This window comes from Dendrobium catenatum, unplaced genomic scaffold, assembly GCF_001605985.2.
Source record: "Dendrobium catenatum unplaced genomic scaffold, ASM160598v2 fragScaff_scaffold_396, whole genome shotgun sequence".
NCBI lineage: Eukaryota > Viridiplantae > Streptophyta > Magnoliopsida > Asparagales > Orchidaceae > Dendrobium > Dendrobium catenatum.
This window is the reverse complement of record NW_021318858.1, coordinates 79,064-103,242: the sequence shown is the minus strand read 5'-3', so window position 1 is coordinate 103,242 and position 24,179 is coordinate 79,064. Positions and strand designations below refer to the sequence as shown.

General features: G+C 31.4%; 1 pseudogene; it reads right to left on the bottom strand.

The window, feature by feature from the left end:
- Positions 1-22,716: 22,716 nt before the first annotated feature.
- LOC110095918 lies at positions 22,717-23,261 on the bottom strand (annotated as a pseudogene).
- Between the last annotated feature and the right edge of the window lie 918 nt (positions 23,262-24,179).

The window sequence follows — 24,179 nt, the reverse complement described above, 5'->3', positions numbered from 1 at the left end:
TACTTCACTAACATTACCCTAGCAGCTTTCACCAATGTCCAATTTTTCCTTTTAATTATTTCGTTATGCTGAGGGGTTCTAGGAGAAAAAAAGTTATGTTCAATACCAAATTCCTTACTAAATAATTCAAATATGTCATTTTTAAATTCTCCGTAAATATCTTTATAAATTATGGAAATCATAACTACTAGCTTCCTTTCAATCCAAGTGGAGGATACTTTAAATTCATCAAAAGACTCACTTTTATATGCTAAAAATCTAACCCAAGTGATTTGAGAGAAATTATCCACTGTCATAAATCCAAAGCTTTTACCAACTAAGAAAGCTATACTAATGGGACCAAATAAACAATCCATATACAAGTTCTCTATTGGTCTAGTGGTGGTGATATCTTTAATTGAATAGAAATATTTTGCTTCCCTAATTGACAAGCATCACATATTTAATGTTTAGTTAAGTCTTGGTTATGGATATCTCTAACTATATCCTTTTGGGTAATCATCCTAAGAGTTTTCATACTAGCATGACACAATCTCCTATGACATAGCCAAAAATCATCCATAATAGCTTTAAAAAAAGGATTACACAAATAATTAATACAAGATAAATCAAGCATATAAATTTTTTTTTCTATTTTTCTTCTAAAATAATTTTTTTATTTAGAGTAATCATGCATTATTTAAAAGGAATTTGATATCAAAACTTTTGTCATAAAGTTAGCTAATACTAAGCAAATTATGTTTTAAAACATCTACAAAAAGTACATTTTTAATAATAAAGCTATTTGAATTTCCAATCATACATGAGCCCATAACTTTCATAGTAGTGTTATCACCTAATGTTACCTTGCCTCCACTCTAGGCCTCCAGTGTGATAAACTGCTTCTTGTCATCAATCATATGTCTTGAGAAACCATTATCCATGTACCATATACTCTCATTATGGCCTTTGTGAGAGAATCCCTATAAAGTAAATTAGAGATTAGACTTGGAAACCTAAGTTAGTTTGTGTTCCATCTTATGCTTCAATGAATGAATATCATGCATAATAGCTATGATGAGACCATGGGCCTTCACGCTTGATGTAATTTAAGGTAAATTCTATAAGTGTCAATTATATGTGATATCATACCAAAATAATATCACCTAATACCTTGGAATGGATTCACTTAGCTATATGGGTGGTTCTACCTTTTCCTAGGTACATGAGATGTATGCTGTGTCTTAGAAGGTGGATATGAATGCATGGCCCACGAGTGTTCTATTGAAATGCATTTAATTTCTTTAATAAATAATCAGATGCAGTTTTTTCAAAATCTAACTTTAATGATATTTCATGCTTCTCATTTTCTAATTCTACTCTAAGAGATTCTAATTCCTTAAACTCCTCTTCTAATTTAACATTCTTAAATATCAAGGATTCATATGACTATGTTAGCTCAATATACTTTTTATTTAAATTGTCAAACTCATCTAATAGGGATGCATGTTCCTTTTCTAATGAACTTTGTTTTTCCTTGAGATTATCATACTCCTTAACTAATATGGCATGCATATTTTTTAAGTTAGAATTTTTTTTTAGGCATGCATGCAATTATTTCAATTTTCTATATGATTCATACATTTGTTCAGAAATTATAAATAGATCATCATATGAACATTCACATACCTCTTCCTGATTAGAGTTAACTAAAGATTCATTTTCCATTAAATATATATTAGTTACCTCCTCTTTTAATTCCTTTTATGACAAGTCTAAGGTTGAGTCTGCTTAAAAGGCTTTCTGTGCCATCTACTTGCCCCTTTCAGTATTGTGCTTCTCCTTTCTCCTTGGTATGATTGTTCTTAAGGTTGGGATAGTTGAACCTTAGATTTCCAAGCTTCTTGCATTCAAAATACATCATGTTAAATGAAACTTTATGAGATTTACCTGTTTTACTTTTGCCCCTCTCAAAGTGACACATTTATTTCTGCTTCAAGAAATTTTCGAATAGCCTTATCACGAGGGAAATGTCAACATTTCCATCTGCTCCTAAGCTATTACTATAAGAGTCACAAGCCTTTAGTGCTTCAATCTTATTTTTTCATTTGTCACTTGCATCCAAAAGTATTTGACTCATAGTTTGCTCGTAAGCAATAAGTAAGTCCAGTAAATTATAAATAAAGTTATTATTCAAATATTTTTATTCAAAAATGGCATTGACTCTAACATCAAATATATCAGGTAAGCAATGCAAGATCTTGTTAGGCCTTTTTAGAGTTAGAAAAGTCTCTACCTAGTGTATGCAATAAGGTTATTATTTCACTAGGTTTCATAAATGTAAGTTATTATGTTGCTAAATTTCATATAAAAGAGTTCATAGTGATGTAGAAATAAGTTTAGACCTGATTATTTTACTTTGTTGGTTCCTTCATAAGTAATACATAATATATTCCAAATTTCCTTACCAGTTACATGACAAAACACATATACAATCCTTAGACTTCGAAGTATAAAAAAATAGTTTAAGAAGTTAGCATTGAGTTGAGCAAAGTCTCTATCCTCATAAATCCATTTAGTAAAAGAAAAATTTTCCCTAATTCCATTAACAATGCAAGATGGAGCAATATATTCTACTTATATCATGTGCCACTTTCGATAATAAATTGATTGTATAAAAGTAGACATACAATTTTTTTAAAAGTCAGAAGTAATATTATCAAATATTGGTGGGTGAGTAATCAAATATTATTTAGTAGTATTATAATTATATTGAAATTAGTTATTGAATCTACTCAAGGTTATTAAACTAATAATTCTAGAGAACATGTTCCAATACTAGTAGAAAGTTCAAATGAACTTGTTAAACCTTATTGAACTACCTAGACACATCAAGAGGGGGTGAATTGATTTTTAATTTTTTTTTTCAAAATCACTTCTTAGAAAACTTACTACCAAATTTCAATATACATTCAAAAATAGACCTAGCAATGCAAAAGCTAATGAAATAAAAGCCCAAATTATTATTTTTTGTTTTAATTTTGTAGAAAAATCAAATATGTTTTTTTTATTTATTTTTTTTAGTTTTCAGATTTTCTTTTTCTTTCTACTTTGTCACATAAATTCAATCTAAAACAATCATAATGTTTTCAATTAAGATTTACAAGAATGTAACATGCAAGATATTAAAAATGCAGAAAAATAAAAGTACTAAATGAAAAAAAAAGAATGAGCACACCAGACATTTTATAGTGGTTCAATAAAAATGTGACCTATGATCACTCCCTGAAGGCCTCTTCTCTGAGTATTATAATAAACCTTTAATGAATCTCTTTATGCTCTGAAAGTAAGGCAAAGAAATGTTTACATATTCACTTCCACCTTGCCTAGTGCGACGGAGAAGCTGAATCCCTTTCAACAACCTGGTGCGTCAGAGTAGTCGAATCCCTTTCACCAACTCGTTGCAACAGTGTAGTTGGATCCTTTGATGACACGAGCCTCTTACCAAAGTTTCCCTCAAGCTAGCTATAATCTCTTGGAGGAAGAAGGTGAATATTCATGGAGCAAGTGTGTGTATAACCCCTCTAAAATACTCCCTTAATCTCACAAGGCTCTTCACTCTCTAAACCTCACATCTTTCTCCCAAGAATAAAGCTCTCTCTTCAAACCCTATCCTATAGAAGAGCTATCACAAAAAAATTGGCCAAAGGATCTCTTAAATAAATTAAGAGGTAAATTTATACAAGTATTAAAAACCCCTTATATTTTTAATTTTAGTTACTATGTTTGCACAATATAATTTATGGATAGTATATTATGATTTATTCAAAATACCTATTCAATCTATATGATGAATGAACCCTAGTGTGACCATTTAATAATCTTAAATTGATTATACTAAAGGAGTAATTTGAGTTACTATGCTCTAAGAGTGGAAGTTTATGTTCAACCTCAGATTCTTGGCAGAAAAGTTTAAATCTTTCATTCTCCAACTCCTCTCCATAATCTCTATAGATTGTGGAAATTAAATAACAAACTTTTCTCTGAATCCAAATAGAGAATGTTCTAAATTTCTCAAAAAAATCACTATTTTGCAAGGAATTTAACCCGAGTGAACATAGAATAATCATCTATAATTACAATTTCAAAAGATTTCTCTCATAGACTCACTTCATAAATAGTTTCATGTGAAGAACTTCAAATGGTGTAGTGGACATCATTAAAAAATAAATAAATTTTAGTTTGCTTCCCTAATTAGCATGCTTCACAAAGATGTTCTTTAGAAAAAAAAAAAAAACTTAGGAATGCCTCTAACCAATTGTAACCTAGTGATCTTCATAAGAGTCCTCATGCTTGCATGGCATAGTCTCATATATCACAACCATGATTCATCAACAGATGACTTTAAATAATAAATATTATTAGATTTATTAATGTAGTTAATAACAATCATGTATATATTATTAATTCTTAATCGTTCTAATACAAAATTATCATTTAGCATAAAAAATATTTTATAAAAAGATTTAGCATAGAAAATATTTTATAAAAAGATATTTTATTTTAAAATTTTTATCACATTGCTGAATATTTCTTAAAAGATTATGCTTTAAACCTTCTAGGGGCAAAATATTTTTAATGGAAAAATTATTAGTTATACCTATTATACTTTCTCCCATTACCTTTCTAGCAGTGTTGTCCTCAAGTGTTATATTTTTTTGCTCATGGCTTCTAGCGTGATGAATTACTTCAAGTCTCTATGAATATGTGCTATCCATGTACTAAATGATCTCATTGGATGTTTTATGAGAGCACATCTGATCATTATTATTGTCTTCAATACAATTCTTGGCCATCAAACATAAGTTCGTTAACTCCTCTTCGACTTCTATTTTTGATGAATCTGAATATGAATTTGCCTAAAAAGTGTTTTGTGTTATATGCTTGCCCTTTTTAACAGTTCCTTCCTACCTAACCATTTCTTTTATTATGTTGTTTCTTAAGTTTGTGCAACCAGATTGGATATGTCCTGGTTTTTTACATTCATAACAAATAATGCCAGTGATAAAATTATTTAACTTTAAACTTTTACCTCAATATTTATCATTGTAGCCCTTTTTCTTGCATTACTTAAATCTTTTAAACTATAAATTCATCAGCACAATTCCTTCATTTTCATTCATTTCAGAATCAATGCTTTCTATGTCATTAGTTTTTAGCACTATTGTCTTCTCCTTTTCCTTTCACATAGATCTGTATTTCTTTGACAGACCTTTTGCTTGTATAAAATAAAAGTGCTAAGTAGGTTATCAATAAAATTGGAATTTAATTATTTATACTCTAAATTACAGTAACCATGGCATCCCAAGATTCTATTAAATAGTGTAAATTTTCTTTTCTTTTTTAGCTTTGGATATGTCTTGTAATAAAGCATTCAATGGTGTTTTAATTTTTATAAACCTAGTGTACATATCAAACATAGATCTGCTATGTTTCATTCAAAATAGTTCATATTCATGCAAAGTAAATTGATGCATGATTATTTTACTTCACAAAATAGTTCATATTCATGCAAAAGTAAATTGATGCAGGATTATTTTACTTCACAAAATAGTTCATATTCATGCAAAAGTAAATTGATGCAGGATTATTTTACTTCATAATTTCCTTCATAAGTTATGCAAAGCATATCCCAAATTTTCATGCCACTAGTATAAGTTAAAACATACAAGTAATCTTCAAATTTTAAAGTACAAAAAAAAGGTGTTTTTCATTTGGTTGAGCAAGTTCTCGATCTTCTATTGTCCATTCATTAAAAGAAATTTCTACTTTAACACCATTACCAATTCTAAAAGGTACACACATTTTTGAATGTATTTATCTTTCTCTTTTTGAAATATTTTCTTTTGGATTTTTTAAATTCTTCTTTCCTTCAATACTTGTGAAGTACTTAATAATTTTGAATATTAGTTTTTATTTCATCATCTTGCAATCCTAGTTGAGTTAATGAAGGATTCAATAAGATCACTAATCCTATTATCAAGTTTACTATAATTTTTTACAAATTTTAAGCTACACACATCTACTCCTTAAACTTAATTATTCTTTTTTCAATTAAGTGGTCAATGAGTTAATTATAGTTTCTAAATTCAAAAACATGTTAATAGCTTAAGTGATATATAGGTTAGTTAATTGTTATGCTTACACATTATTAATTATTTTGTAATGATCATTTAAACTATCATCTATAATTTTATTATTATCCTAATTTAACATAATTTTTATCATCATTTTTATTTTGGCTAAGTAAATAATTAAAGTGCAAGTATTTATAGAGGATATGTACAATAATTTAAGGATAAAAAAATTAATCAAATGCAAATAATGAAACAAATTACAAACTTACATAAATAAAAGAAAATATGAGATCTCATATTAAGCTTATTAATAAATGATAAAAAGATCAAGGCATGTATTACATTTTACTAAAATAATACAGAAGCACTATTATATGATCACATCCAATATGACTTTCATAGCCATCCTAGCACAAACCAAGAACAATAACAGAACATCACTAAGCTCTCCCCTAAAGTAAAATAAAAATAAAAAGAAAAAAAAAATAGATACATCCAACTATATCTCTATCTTAAGAGCTACCAAGAAATCAAATGAAAATAATAATGACTCGTAACTATCAGAGTTATGAATTCCTCCTCTTCATAACCATCACCATCATCTCGAGCTTATGGGTACCAAAGAAAATGATCATAAGTAGGTGTTAAAGGGAACTATAACTCATCAGGGTGCCAAAAATATGGACTACTTCTGAACATACGAACCAATGTTTATTAAATTAAAATAATAATGATATCTTTTCTCCTGATGGTCCATGTAATGAGCAAACTCATTTTTATTTCATCCTGCCACTCATTAGCATCATCACAAAAATACAATAGCCCATCCACTTGGATTCTTAAATATGCCACATACTTTCTTATTAATTTAAGAGTCATTTGTTATTATGCCTTATGGATGATTTGGTCTCATTGGGACCTCCCTCATCATCACCTCTTCCTGGCTACTTAAAAATATATATTTTTTTGTAAGATTTGAGATAGGAAACAATTGCTCCTTAGTTTGAAGCCCCTTACAACCATATTTACACACAAGGCATAAAAAATAGAAGAGTGTCCCAATCCTACTGAAGTGGTACCCCTTGATGATATTAGTTAAATAAGAGAAAATAAGCTTTTCTACATCTATGGAGTAACCCATTTGAATGACATAATGAAGTAGGGCATGATCCTAGGTTACATCACTAATATTCCTACTCGGTAAAAGGTGGGTAGAAATGAAATAATGCAAAGCCTTAAAAGTCTGCGAAAGACATGATGCATGAAAATATATAAGTTTATTTTCTCTCTTCTTCCAGGTTTCTCCATTATTGAGTCCACAAAATACTATTAAAGTGTCTTCAAGGTCTTCGAGGGTCCCACAAAATGTAGTGTAATCATTAAATTAAAATTTTTTAAGTTTATAGAGATGATTTTTAACAAAAAATTGAAAGGAACCCACTTAGCCCTTACATAATAATTATTTTCTACTCCTCTTTTCCATTAGCGAAAACTCCTAATTAATTTTACAATGGCTACAAAGGGCTCTTCACAAAATGCTCCCAACCCCTACTTACTCTTAGAGGTGATCTACATGATTGAAATATAGGATTTTGGAAGCATCACACAGGTATAAGTTTTTTGTTTACTAAAAAATCTGTAAACCTTTGCTCTGCCTCAGTAGAAATGAACTAACTCTTATTGAAAGAAGAGGAAGATCACTTCTTACTAAGAATTTAAATGGCCAATACACACAAGTAAGGGAAAATAATGAGCTTGAGAGTAAAATGAGGAATGAAAATGTAGCATGTTGACCTCACTTTTAGCTGAGGTCATTTAATCCATATTACCATGATCCATAGTCATTTGATGTATGACACTTTAATTTACAATTATCTAGCTATCAACCATCAAGTCTGCAACACTTTCGTTATACTTTCAATCAACAATTATACACTTTATAATCAATCAAAACTTCAATCAACCTACACTTTAAGCAATCAAATCTATAAACAACCTACATACACTCAATTAAACTTTAATTATTGTTGGATATTTAGTCACATTAATCGATTATCACTTCTACATCCAACATATACCAAGATTTAATCACCTGGATAATTATAGCCCTACATTGCAATCGTGTGGCTCAGTGCATTGATCCCTTAACCTTAGTCATGACTCAAACCACTTCATTAGGAGCTTGATATGGTAAACTACCCATCATTAGATCTATCAATCATTAACTCACTTGTCTGACACAATTGGGCTAACTTAAGCTAGCCTAATTGATTATACACACCATCAATATCTAACAAAACTCCCAATGAATCTTGATATTCATCCAACTTCTTATTGTAATATGGGGTCCTGAGCTTGGGATTTTGATGATAATAAATAATTATTAATTATATTTTCATTTCTCTTACTATTTGATATTGTACTTATATTTTTGTGTGTACTAATACTTTAGATATGTTATACACCATGCAAGAAGACTAAAGGCTCAAGTTTGGGTAAAATAGGAATATGGTTAACAAGTGTCTATAATTAAAATTTATTTCTTTTAATTTATTTAGTTAAAGTCCTTTAGAAGGTGTATGCTATGTTAGCTATCATGTACACACACAGGGGAATGAGAAGATAAGTTTTAAATTTTTGAACAAATTATATTATATGATTAAGATTATACCATATGATCAATTGTTATTAAAATGATTAAAAATGACTAATTTTTGTAATTAAAATTTGTAAACTAGTCATATTGTATAATCCATATCATACTGTATGATCTATTTAAAATAGAACTCTAGCCACTAATTAAAATTAAGTAAGTATTTTGTATTTTTGTATTTTGAATTGAACGTCATGTACGATGCCATTCATATAGTATGACATTTGAAAACTTACTTAATTTAGTCTTTATGATTAGTAAATTAAATAAAGGATATATTAATTTGGTCAATCATAATATACGATATGGATCATTCTGTATGATAGGCAGAGATAACAACTGTTTATCCCCACAATCATCATAGATGGAACCTTTATTTTATTGTAAAACTAATTCAAACACTGTAATTTTGATGATAATAAATATAACTATGACTACTACTACTACTTTTTCTTTTTTGTGTGAAATTTAATTTTTTTATATGTGTATTGACATTTCAAAAAATCAGTCCACCGTTCACTTGCAATTCTGATCAGTTCAAGACTAGGTAGACTAGGTTACAGTAAATTTTCATTTTATTCTATATTTTCTCCTTTCTAGAGTCGTATTATGTAATGGGGTGGATATCATTATTGAGTAACCTTACACATACATAGAGGGAGAGATACAAATATTTTTGAGAGAATTCTTTTTTTAAGTAATTCGTACTATACAATTTTAACTCGTATTATTCTTAAGTAATTCATTTTATTATAGTAACTCTATCACAATCTTAGCATCCAAAGATTAAGAAAGATACTAATTCTATACTAATCGTATATTATAATTTAGTTCATATTGTATACCTTAATTAAAATCTTTCTTAATTAATCACACGGTATCATACAATCAAATCATGGATAATTATTGTGATTGATCATACTATATGATATAATTTGTACTATATAATTAGTCATTTGTGAAATTGGTTTCCCCATAGATTGTACTAAATGAAATCCATGATTTTTGTACTAATCATATCATATGATGTCCATAGTGCTGGACGATCACCCGTGTGTGAAGTTGGCCATCCCAAGGATCGTCCCAACCAAATAGAAGGAATTTCTACAGTTCGTACCATAAGATATTTTGATTGTACTGTATGATATCTTATAAAAGTTGAAAAATTTATATGAAAGATTTTATTACATTAGTTTGAATTGAACTGATTACTATACGTGTATCGTACTATATGAACAGAAGATGGATCTCTTCAAATTTTGGGTTTTTTGAAGCCTACTATTTAAGGATTTCTAATACTCTTATGAGAAATCTTTTACTACGGAGTTGATTTGAGAGAGAACTTAGAGAAGAAAGAGAGAGAGCTTCGAGAGAGTGAGATCCTTGTGAGGGAGAGTTGTGAGGGATTCACTAAGGTAGCCCCAAGCAAAGTCTCCATTATCTTCTTCAAGCAGCTTTTCTGGTTCCTTGGTGGCTTTAGAGGAGATCTTCATCAGCATCAGCTCTAGGTTCTCTACCTTCATCAGGAAGGTGAAAAGGATTCCAAGATTCTTTGCGTACTCCAGGAGGGAGTAAAAGGATTTCTAGGTTATCTTTATACTCTAGAAGGGAGTAAAAGGATTCAAGGTACTCTACCTCATCGAGTCGGTGGAAATATTTTATAAGGGTTTCTCTACCTTACTGTGGGGGAAAAGTGTGAGATACTACTTTTAGTGCAATATCTAGAAAGGACATTTCCTAGGAGTGGACGTAGGTCAAGTTGACCAAACCACTATAAATGTGGTGTGTTCTTTCTATTTACTTTTCCACATTTAATTTTTGCATTATTCTATGATTTGTTCTTTGGTATAAATTTTTTATTTTTGTTGTTATAAAATTACTATTGCTTTCACATATATTATTTATTTTAAAATATTCAAAAAGATTTAAAAAAGATGTCCATTTTCCATTGAGAAATTTTTTAAATAACCAATTCATCCCCTTCTTAGTTAGCCTCAGGCTAGTTTATAAAGGTTTAATAACCCTCATGAACTTTCTACTGGTGTTATAGAGGGATTCATAAATTAAGTTTTAAAAAAAATTTAAAAAAAGATCTACGGCTAACTTAAGCAATCGTAATACTTCAAAAGGATATTTAATCACTAGACCACCTCTATTTGATAATATTCCTTTTGATTTTTGGAGAACTCACATGTCCAACTTTTTATAATTAATTGATTATAACATGTGGATGCTAATATAGGATGTTTACTCTGCACCTTCATGTTTTGTAAATGGTGCTAAAACTAAAATACCTTTTTCTGAATAGACTACTGATGATATAGATTTAGCCCAACTAAATACCAAATGTATGAACTATTTTTTATTTGCTTTAAAATCTTAGGATTATATTTGTGTTTCTACTTATTTAATTTATAAAGAGAATTGGGACAAACTCTGCATTACATGAGAAGGAACAAAGGAAGTAAAATAATCGAGGCTTAACATTATGCTTCACGATTATATCCTATTTTGCATGAAACCTAGTGAATCTATTTCTAAAATGTATTCTAGGTTTACTCATATTGTTACTTTCTTACATTTCTTAGGAAGAGAGCTTATAAATTATGAAAAAGTTAACAAAATTATTTATTGTTACATTCTTCCTATGATGAAAAAATAATTATCATTACTGAACTTAAAGATCTGAATGTTATTCCAATGACAACTTACTTGGGTCACTCATTGCCTACGAGCAAGGAGTGAGTCAAAGGTAGCTTGATATTGGTGAAAGGTGAAAAGATAAAATTATGGCCTTAAATGTTAATGATTCTAATAATGACTCTTCTGAACAAGATAATGATGACATTATCCTGATGACTAGACAATTCAATAAATTTTTAAAGAAAAAGCAAAATGTCATTAGTGATGGAATAAAGATAAGAATGGTAAAAGCTCTAAAATCTCTTCAGATGTTATATATTTTGAATGCAGGAAGTCAGGGCACTTGAAGTCTAATTGGCCAACTCTTAAAGCTCACCTAAGCAAGGTCAAGGGCGAAGAAATATCCAAATTTAAGAAGGGTAAGTAAAGGACTCAAAAAGGTTTATGGGTAAACTCAACATCAAAATCTTCTAAAACTGTACCAACCTATGCTTAATTGTAAATGATCATCTTGATCATTCTAATCAAGAGGAGGCTTAAAAAATCAAATGCTAGTAAATCTAACTTTTCAATTCTGCAAAAAGAGTATGAATGCTTAAGAAAATATTATTTCACTCTGGATAGTAATCACATGACTTTGGTAGATGAATTTGATATCTTAAAAAAAGAAGCATTCTGAATTAACTGATGAGCATGATTCCTTGAAAATAACACATGTTGAATTTTAAAATGCATACAAGAGATTAGAAACTCTTTCATATAAATTAGATAATAGAGAGCATGCATTAAAAGTAGAAAATTTAATTGTTAAAAGTGCATATAAGCTTTTACAAGCTGAATTGATTGCTTTTAAGGAAAATAGAAAACTACCTCAACACACATCATTAAAACCTTAGAAGAAGCACCATAACCTAAATAGATTAGTAAATATTTTTCTTGGTGTTAGATGTTTTTCTTGTGGCATGCTAGGACATATCTCCGACACTTATTCTGTTCACCATAAAATACATTTGGTGTGGAGACAAAAAATTAAAAATACAAAGCATAACAAGCATACATTTCATTCTTCTTTTCATAAGATGGCACGCAAATATGTTTGGATTTCCAAATCTAACATCTGATGATTTTGTAGGGATGCTCTCAAAGAAGGCCTCATGAGGGAATGTGGTACCAGGATATTAGATATTCAACACATATGATTGTAGATGCAGATCAATTCATTTCACTGGAGGCCAGGGCAGGAGGCAAGGTGACACTTTGAGATAATATCACTAGGAGAGTGGTGGGATCAGGTATAATTGGAAAATTCAAAATTTTCTTCATTGAAAATATTTTACTAGTAGATGGCTTGAAATGTAACCTACTTAGCATAAGTTAGCTTTGTGATAAAGGATTTAGCATTAAATTTTTGTCTTTCAGTTGCATGATTAGCTTAAATGGAAATATTGTGCTGCAAGGGAAAAGAATTAAGAATATTTATATGCTTAATTTAAATTTGTTGAACTTGCTGATTCTTATTGCCTAAAAATTATTGATGATGAATCCTGATTTTGACATAAGAGATTATATCATGCATGCTTGAAAACCATATAAAAGTCACCTAAAAAGACTAGTGAAAGGAATTCCATAACTAGAGTTTACTAAGGACCACATGTGTGATGCTTGTCAATTTGGGAAACAAGTCAAATCCTCTTTCCACTGAATCAAAGACATTAACATTAGTAAACCATTAGAAGTCCTACACATGGACCTTTTTGGACCTGTCAGCACTATAAGCCTAGGAGGGAAAGTTTTTGAGGCATGTGATTGTTAATGGAATATTTTTGGAAATAAGATTTTAGATCTTAAGATTTTGTCTGTGCATGAGGATGCTAATATTATGTGGGAAAAAGTGGCTAGTGATATTAAAAATATTGCAAAAGATGTCCTTGGAGTATCAAAGGGAAAATCTCCTAATAGTAAAAATAGCTGGTGGTGAAATCCTAATGTGCAAGAAAAAATTAAAAATAAGAAGCTTTGTTATAAAAATTGGTTTAATTTTAAAAATTCTGATAATTGGGAAATATATAAAGTGGCTCGTAAAGATGCTAAGAAAGCAATATGCGATGCAAAGACATTAGCTTTTAGTGATTTATATAATAGATTAGATACTAAAGAGGGAGAAAGATATATGTATAAGTTAGCCAAACAAAGAGATAGGAGTAGTAAGGATTTAATTCAAGTGAAGTGTATTAAAGATGAAGATCAAAAAATACTTTTCTTAGAAGATGATATTCAACAAAGATGGATGAGATATTTTGCTAAACTTTTTAATGAAGATTGTGAAAATAAGATTGACTATAGTGACCTTAGCACCCTAGATGAAAATAAAGATTTATGTTTTTATCGGCGTATTAGTAAAACTGAAGTTAGAGAGGCTTTAAAGAAAATAAAGGGTGGAAAAGCTGTTGGACCTGATGATATTCCAATAGAGGTGTGGAAATGCTTAGGAGATGAAGGAATTTCATGGCTTACTAAACTTTTTAATACTATTTTGAAGACTAAGAAGATGCCAGATGAGTGGAGAATGAGTGTGTTAATTCCTATTTTTAAGAATAAAGGTGATGCACAAGATTGTGCGAATTATAGAGGTATTAAGTTAATGTGTCATACTTTAAAACTATGGGAGCGAGTTTTGGAGCATAGGTTGCGGCGTGATACTAATGTTTCTCAAAATCAATTTGGATTCATGCCGGGTAGGTCGACTATGGAAGCCATACATTTATTAAGAGGTTTGATGGAGAAATATAGAGAAAATAAGGAGGATCTACATATGATATTTATTGATTTAGAAAAAGCATATGATAAAGTTCCAAGAGAAGTGCTATGGAGAGTTCTTGAAAAGAAAGGAGTCAATAATGCTTATATTCAAATCATTAAAGATATGTATGCAGGAGCTATTACTTGTGTTCAAACACAAGGTGGATTGACCAAGTGCCAAATGTTGTCCATTAAAAGAGAAGCATAATACTAAGTTAAGTGTGACAGAGATGAGGATGCTCAGGTGGATGAGTGGCTTTACCCTTAGAGATAGGATACGAAATGAACATATACGTAAAAAGGTTGGAGTAGCTCCAGTAGAAGATAAGATTAGAGAAAGTCACCTTAGATGGTTTGGTCACATAAAACGGCGGCCTTGCGATGACCCGGTTAGGAGAGTAGAGGTATTAGATTTGACTTATGTTAAGAAAGGTAGGGGTAGACCTAAAAAGACTTGGTTAGAAAATATTAGGAATGACCTTTCTTTATTAGATTTAAATGAGAATTTGACTTTTAATATGACACAATGGAGAAAAAGGATTCATGTAGCCGACCCCACATAGTGGGATAAAGGCTTGATGTTGTTGTTGTTGTTGTACTTGGGTTATATTCCTATCTCATAAAAGTGAAGCATTCGATGAGTTTAGGTCTTTTTTCACTTGAATTCAAAGAAAACTATGTTATGAAATTTTAATCATTTGTTGTGACTATGGTGGAGAATTTGTGAATGAGAAATTTGAATCTTATTATAAGGAGCAATAGTGGGATAAAGGCTTGATGTTGTTGTTGTTGTTGTACTTGGGTTATATTCCTATCTCATAAAAGTGAAGCATTCGATGAGTTTAGGTCTTTTTTCACTTGAATTCAAAGAAAACTATGTTATGAAATTTTAATCATTTGTTGTGACTATGGTGGAGAATTTGTGAATGAGAAATTTGAATCTTATTATAAGGAGCAAGGGATAAATCATAATTTTTTAGCTCCTAAAACCCAAATAGGGTTATTAAATGAAAGTACAAGATCCTAGTAGAAGTCATTAGAGCCAGGTAAACTGAGCACTCACTTCCTAAATACTTTTAGGCAAAAGTGGTGAACATAGCATGTTATGTTATGAATAAGATAAGTTTTAGATCCAAGCTGAACAAGACACCCTTTGAAATTCTTAAAGGTAATACACCCAACCTCTCTCACCTTCATGTCTTTAGATGTAAAGTGTTTATTTGGAATAATCGAAAATCTCTAGTAAGAAAATTTGACCCCAAATTTGATGGAGTGTTGCTAGGTTACTCAAAATGTTGGGAAATCTTATATAGTTTTTAATAAAAAGAACACTAATAATAGAGGAGAACACTTATATTGTATTTGATGAATCTGATAATTATAAAAGGTCTAGGGTATAAGAAGAAGAGGTTGTAGAAATTACCTAAGTATTAGAATCTATAAATCTGGAGGAAAGGGTAGAACCTGAGATCACTTTTCCCAGAGAATAGTGATATTCTTCAAGTCATCCTAAAGAGCTCATCTTAGGAGACCCTTCTGAAGTTGTTAGAATTAGGCATGGACTTAGAAAAGAAGTAAACCACTCTACCTTCATTACAATGATTTAACCCACCAACATAAATATAGCCCTATCTACTGAATTTTGAATCCTAGCCATGTAAGAAGAGTTAAATCAATTTGTGAGGAATGATATTTGGGAGCTTGTTGAAAGACCAAACGACAAGAGAGTAGTTAGAAACAAAGCAAGATTAGTGGCTAAGGGGTACAATCAAATAGAAAGAATTTATTTTTAAGAGACCTTTGCCCCTATAGCTAGATTTGAAGCCATTAAGGTGCTACTAGCCTTTGCTTATTTTAAGGCCATGGGCTCTGAAAATTCCATTGTGTGCCCATGCCTCTCCATGCCATTCTATTTTTTTTTTTTATTGTTGAATGATGATGGAGAGTTTTAATAGATTTAGGTTCCAGGTGAATTTTTAGAAGGCACATTTGGTTTTAGATAAGACACTACCTAAAGATTTTGCCCTCATTTTGTGAGAACTTTTTGATTTGAGTTCCGATTTCTTGTAGGTACAAGCCCTTATAATTAATTACCCCTCCTAATAACAATAGAGAACTTTTAATTAAAGCTAGTTATTAAAGTGGTCAAATAGGTTAGAAATCCATCATATAATAATAATAGTTTTAGGGATTGAATTTTTTATTTGAATTTTGAAGTTTAAAAATTTAAGGTTTATCACAATAAAATTAAAACTGGTGGGGGGGGGGGGGTGAAGATGAGCTTGATTAAGATCCCATGGTTTCATCATCCAAGGCTATTATGTTCCCTTATCTACTTAGTCAGAGGAGGTAGTTGACCAAACATGATAGAAGGTACCTTATCGGCAGCCATGTATTGCTTCATCAAAGAATATCCTGTAGACTTGGGTTGGTGTTTGTCTAAGGAAATATGTCTGAATGAAATTTAGTTGATAGAGGGCTTGATTCCTATCAAATATACCCTATAATTCATTACTCAAGGATTTGAAGCCGTTAGGGAGCATACGAGCTTTAGCCATCATAATATAATGGTGTCATTTTGCAACAAAACCACTCAATCAGAGGGCACGTGCCACATCCCTGCTAGATAGAAACTATTTAAGGATGAATCTTAGTGATAAATCCAACTCACATTCATTATTACTGAGCTGAAATTAATTTAAAATTTATCACTATGATAAATGATTGCAGGAGGTGAATGCATTCTAGTTTTAAGTTTTTTAGATGATATATTTCATTTCAAGAATTTTGGCTTATATTTGATTTGAGATTTGACCCCTCTAGTTGATATTTCCTATTAATATGACTATCATCGGGGTGACATTAAGGTTACTTGTATTTTTGTAGGATTTTGGGAGGTATTTTATGATTCAAGTCAGGTCGACTCCTGTCCCTTCAAGGAGGAGGGTGAGACTTGAGTATTTGGCCAGGGCAATAATCTCAAATCATTAGATTTAGTAACGATATATGAGGATCGGAGCACATGGAGGCTGTGTTTAGTTTGAAAAATAGATTTGTTATATTAGTGAGCATTTAGCCCTGCGCAACATTCTCGACAAATTGTGTTTGTAACTTTAACATATTTTTTAGAGAACATTTGAGCTTGTGCAACATTCTTGAACTTTTATGTTTGTAACTTTAACATGCTAATAAGAGAACATGTAGGGTATGTTGCGCTTCAGTTTAAGGGATCATATTTAATACATAAGGGGCATTTAAAAAAATAAATGTGATCCATTTATGCAAGTAATTTTATTTAGAAAAATGCCTGATATTTTATTTAAGGGCCTATGAACGCCTTCTATCTGCTTGTACACATGTTGCGAATCCGATGTCGTATGACTATTTTTAATTAATTCATAATTTTTCTTGGAGAAAAATATTTTAGTAGGTCACAGTCAAGTCCCGACCTTAGTACATTTACACACAATCAAATGAATCATAACCTCATTATATATATTGGTATCCTGAATTAATAAGTAATCATCAAGCCTCTAATCACCGTTGCATAGTTTTTAACTTTCTAGATCAGCATAATCAAAAGAGCGGTCTAGTGTATTTGAGTCAAAGGAGACATCTCATAACATTGACAACTAATGGAATATGGATTTAAAAGTGTTATATAACTCTCCAATAATTGAAGGGAAGAAATTATTCCATCTTTCCTTTCATAGAAATTAACTCATTTTTCCCTATGTCATATTCATAACAACTCCTAGAATAAGTGTTATGAACTACTTCTTTCATAGTCACAACAATCAGGGGAAATAATCAATAAGAACATGCATAATCGAGTGTAAAGTTAAGAAACTTCATATCTAGGGTAGATTTGCAAGAATCTTATTTGACAATCTTTGATGGATATGTAAGAAACTTAAAACTACCCATGTTTCCCTTGAATGCTAATTCAAGCTTTGAAATTATAGAAGTTCTTAGTGTATTTATATGTTATACATGTTTCATATTTTTAAGAAGCCTTATAATGTTTTAAGAAGCCTTGTTATAACTGCTCTAGTTATCTCATCACCAAATTCTTCTTAAGAAGTAGTGTCTACCAACACTTATTCATAAAAATTTCTTTTAATAGTGAGGTGGTTTTCAAAGTGCATGAGGCTTGATTTATTTGAGAATTATGATATATTTGAATTGATTTTGAATGTGTGAGGCCAAGTAAGTTTAAAATGCAAATTGACTTAAAGTCCATCCTAAGCTTTTGAATTAATTTCTAATTTTATTATTATTATTATTATTATTATTTGTTTAACAAAGTGAGGGTTATTTTTGTCAGTTTCAATTTTGGCAACCTCCTGGCATCCCCTCCCCACGAGGGGAGGTTGGGGAGGGCACTTGTCCTTTTTCCTCGACTCTGTTGGATCAAATCAACGATGAGAAGATTGGGAGAGCGAATCAATCCCATAAAGAGTCTTTAAGTTTTATAATATGCGTGGACTATTGATATAAGTAATTTAATTAAATTTTAATTAAATTAAAAAATATTTTTATTCCCCTCAAAAATCTGATAGACTTTTGGCTCTCCCTCCCCCTCGAGGGGAAGTTGGGGAGGGCACTTGCCCTTTTGGCTCGAATCGACTGGATCAAATCAATGGCGAGGAGATTGGGAGAGCGAATGATCTCAAAAAGAGTATTTATTTCTTTAATCCTTTGGTCGGATCAGCTCGATGGCCAAGGGCTTCTAGCGATCTTATTAACCCTGAGACTTGAAAGTTTGTTAGGGATGTTAAGCCCTTAAGAAATAGCCCGAGGCTAACCAAGATGGGGGGAGGGGGTGAATTGGTATTTTAAAATTTTCTTAAGTAAAGAATAAAACTAAAACCAAAATAATTCACCACAAAGAGTAACAGATGCGAAAATTAAATGCGGAAATAAAATAAAGAAAGAACACACCAGATTTATAGTGGTTTGGTCAAACCTTGACCTACGTCCACTCCTCGGAGGCACGCTTCGAGTATTGCACTAACTAAGTGTCTCTCCTTTAGCTCCCACAGCTAGAAAGAGAAGCCTTTACAACAGACTCTTTTTTACTAACCCTGGTGCTGCAGAGAACCGACTCCTTTTGCTTCCTCCTGAAGTGGGCAGAGAACTCGGACAATTTGTTGAAGTAGACCTCCCAAGGATGAAGGAGGAAGAATAGAGAAGACAACTTGAAACCATGCTTGGAGCAACCTTTGTGAACCCTCTCACAAACTACCCCTCATAAGTTCCTCTCTCTCTCTCTCTCTCTCTCTCTCTCTCTCTCTCTCTCTCCTCTCCGTAGGCTCTCTCAGGTCAAGACAGTAGCACTCAAGGTCTTACAAAGTGAAGAACAAGTGCTCTTAAATAGAAGAGGTTCAGAATAGCTATTATTTTATACAAACCAACTTTATTGTCCAGGCCGATAGGTGTATCGGCCTGGCCGATCAGCGTAAATTTTGCTCAATTAGCCTGGTTGGTTTAGGATGATTAGAGTAATTTTGGTCACATCATCTAGGCCGATTAGTTCAAATCCAAGCCAAATCATCCTAGACATCACCCTAAATTGAAGTAAGTCGATGTCAATGATCCACACCATCATCCCGGAAGATCATGCGATCGGCCCGGCCGATGTGATCGTGCAATCAGCCTTAATTGCTTTGTGTAATTACCAGATTAATTTAGTCATAATTGTGATGTATAGTCCAGGCCGATAGGATATCATCTTGAACGATGTCCTAAAATAAAGAATACCTAAATAGATCACGGCGATTGATTCTTTCTGATTTGAGCCTATCATCCCGGTCGATACAATATCGTCCAGGCTGATCGGCTTAATAATGTCTGCCTTAACCAGGGTACCTTAATCTGGTTTTCTATTTTTGACGGATCGTCTGAGATGATATTTGGATCGTCCTGGCTGATGTACTCCAAATAGAGAACTCTAAGTTTAGACAAAAAAAATTCACTCAGGTGTGTGTGTGCAAGGTTTCTTAGCATCAAACATCATAAGGATTACATTTGACTAAAAAAAGGAAAAAAGTACATCATAGACTGACTTAAACCTAATCTACCCAATCTTGAGCTGGTTCAACTTACAGTCTCGATCATGTGGTCCTGAAACGTTAGTAGGCAAGGCAGTCGAAGTAAAACAGAAGTGTTTGCAATCATCAAAATTCTATTTCTGAAAATAGATACGCAACAAGACTTCCTTCAAAATCTTAAATTTATTGTAATATTTGTTTATTTTGAAATTTAATTTAATTAAAAAGTAGTTTTTATTCCCCTTCTAGCACCCCCTCCCATAAAGGTATTTTGAATGGGTATTGTTGGTCTATTTGTTATTTACTGTCACTCATTCCCTTAACCTATTTATCGTTCCCTAATAGGATTTGAAGCTTATCACTTACCAGAATGGTTAAACGACTCTTTTTTTTCTTATATCTTATATTTTATATTTTTTTTTCAATTCCTTCTATTTTAATAGAATTCTATTGAATAAGAAATCTAGGAAATTTTTATGAGTGGTATTATGAAATTGTTTCATAAAGATCCGTAAGTAAGAATCCTATTTTGACTATGCACCATTCATTCCACTATGATTATGAATCAATAATGGAATAATTCCTTCAATAGGGGACATCATTCACATGGATATAGTAAGTATCGCTTGGGCTACTTTAATGGTAGTGTTTATATTTTCTCTTTCACTTGTAGTATGGGGAATGAGTGGGCTTTAGAGCTAGGAATATTACTAATTTAGTACTTTACTGAAAAATCTACTTGTATCAATTGTGATCGTTTTGCGAAAGCTTAAAAAAACTTGACTTTCTTTAGTTTATCTATATCTATATAATCTTTATATATTCTTTATTTGTAGTATTAGATTCTTCTATTTAATCCTCTATTAAAGCCTCTATTAAAGATTTTTCTTTTATTATTCTATTTTATTCTATTTATAAAATATATGATATGGTATTTATATGGTATATTATGCCCATACAATTCTTCCTACAATAATTCTTTCAAAGGGCCCCTGGATCCATATCTATAAGTATAATAAGAGATAGGAAAAATTAGAAATTCAAGAAGTTGGGCTTGCAATTCTTTTGGGTTGATCGAAATGCATACAATTGGGTGTAGAGAAAAAAATCAAAAATTTGAGGGCTTCGATGTACGTCTAATATATATTTAGATATAGAATAGATATCTATTGTCAATTTCTCTATATAAGAGAAAGCTTCTTTATGTATACAATACAAATTTAAGTTTTATGTACTAAGAATATGAATGAATATGAAATATTCCATAATAATCAATTGTATAGTGTGGTAGAAAGAGCTATATACTATCTCAGATACTTCTGATTCTTTAAGACTTAAATAGAGTTTTAAACCTTTTCATTTCTTCAATCATTGATAAAAATGAATAATTCAAGTTTAATTCAAATTAATCATTTTGGTTGACTGTTTTGATGTATATGATAAGTAAATAGGCAGTAGGAACTAAAATGAACAGCTCAGTAGCAATAAGCGCATGAATATTGACTTCCATAATCTATTTATTTTCCTCTTTCATAATAATTCGAAATCTAATTTCATAATAATTCGAAATCTAATCCCATAGAGATGATAAAGTGGACTCCTATTAATTTAAAGGTATGAATTACATCTTGATGATACTAATAATACTATGAATAATAATATCAAGTCGATTTATCATTGTGAATCAAATAATATAACATAGGAAGATATTTTATCCATACTCAATATAAATTAAATAGAAAGAAAGAAAAATAGGATTCTTTCTTGTTATTGGATCAGAAATCCCATTTCATTTTCCCTCTTTTCCTTTCTATCACCTATTCTTATACACTTATCCAATTCTTATTCCTTTACTTATATATAATATATAAAATATACATAAAAAATATAGTGTGTAATTTGGATGAGAATAAGATAGATTGTTTCCAATTAGTCATTGCGGATACACAAACTAAGTTTCTTCAGAACTAAAGAAGGCGTGGTTTCATCTGAACCTGAAAAGTACTCTATCGAGATAATTATGTGAAGTTCATTATTTATTGTATGATAAACGAAGACAATTTGTGTCTATATTCTGGGTCAAAATAGGGGCACTCTATTTCATTTCGTTGATCATGAAATGAACAATTGAAAAGAAAATAAGATGAGTATGATCGCTCTTCAAATATTGAATATAGTCTGTCTTACTGTAGTAATTAGAAAAAGTATCAATTTTACAAATCTACATATGTTTCTCCCTTACCAATTAGTGCTAGTAGAAGAAATCAAAATTTCCATATTTGTCTGATGAGAATAAGAAACGAAAACAAAAGAATGAAATAAGGATTCTTTCCAGAGATTAGATTTCGTTCCTCGTCTTCCCTTTCACGAAAAGGGAGAGATGAGTTGATCAATTCATCAGATCGGGACTGATGGGGCTCAAAGATGACTTTTATAATATATCTGTACCAGATCAGCTAATGCTCCAAGGCTGATGTGATGTATTCCACTAGTTGACTAAAGACTTGATAATGGTATATCTATCAGTCTAGCATGGATGAAAATAGGAGTCGGTTCAACAGGAAACTTTTAAAAATGAAGTGCACCCAGGTAAATAAGGAACAAGATGAATACATAAGTGAAATGAGCATCGCACACCCAAAAGGTACCCCACATAGGCCTTCCCCGAAACCCCCCAGTCACTAACGTCAACAAAGTAGAAAAAACACCAATTTCTATACCGGTTCCAAAAGAGCGAAGAAAAAGGGGATGTTTTGTTAATGGGAGAAAGGAACTATTTATATCCATTGCAATATAAACTACTATACTCATTCGAGTCGTAGGAATATGTACATACAGAATACAAGAATTTCCACCTTGTTGAAGATATGGTGGTGCTACCCAAAAACTTTAATGAATAACCATCACTATTAAGAACAACCGAGATCTCATTAGAATTTGCAAGTAGCTTCTTATCTTTGACATAAGGAAAGAAGATTGAAATAATGAAACATACATGTTAGAATTTTTCCTTGCCTTGCAAGTGGAATAAGAAAGACATGGATTTCGATCCATGGACATCAATGTCTTGGATGGAGAGTTTATCACTCTCCAGCATATCTGAGATTGAAGTGTGAATGAAAATAGACGAGTCAAATTGCCAGTTTGCTTTACTTTCATAGACCGATAGTGATGATATGTCCCTATAGGGAAACTAGGTAGGCAGGTAACTATATTGTCTAGTCAACCCGAACTTGGCAACTTGCTTGCAAATTACAAACGTGCAGACGTACCAAGGGGATAGGGTACGACAACAAAGATTATAACTATTACCTCGACCAACCATCAGGTAAATTCCTAAATGGGTTAAGGTAAACTGGTCTGTTTCAAATTATGAATTGCTGTGATGTGTAAACAGTCATCGTAAACTGGAAAGAAGCTTTAAGTGATTACTGGTTTTTCTACCACTAACCTGCGATTAACCTGGAACGAATAGGATTTGTTGACTTTACATGAAAGGACCAATGACTTAGTTCATGACTAAGAGTAAGTCCTCTGCGGTCGCTAAAGCTTTCTTTAGAGCTCCCTGGCCCGTGGTCCAGACAAAGATGTGAGTGAAATAGCTTCACATCCCGACTTGAAAACCGCGGTTACCCTCGAAAGGATAAAGCATGCTTATCATATCATTGATGAATTCCCCTTTCATTTTGTTTGATCCGATCATGCGTGGAACTCCTTGCTTTCAGAGTGGAATACCAGAAAAAGAAGTAAGGAAAGCATCACAAAGAATGAAGGAAATAAGCCCTACTACTTCAGTCTTCTTTCAAAAAGTCTTCCTACCACCTACATACTTTTGGGGTTTCATTTTAATCATTAGGTATGAAAAATAATAGAAGATGATAAGATGCCTTTTGTACCAGAGGACACATTTTCCCA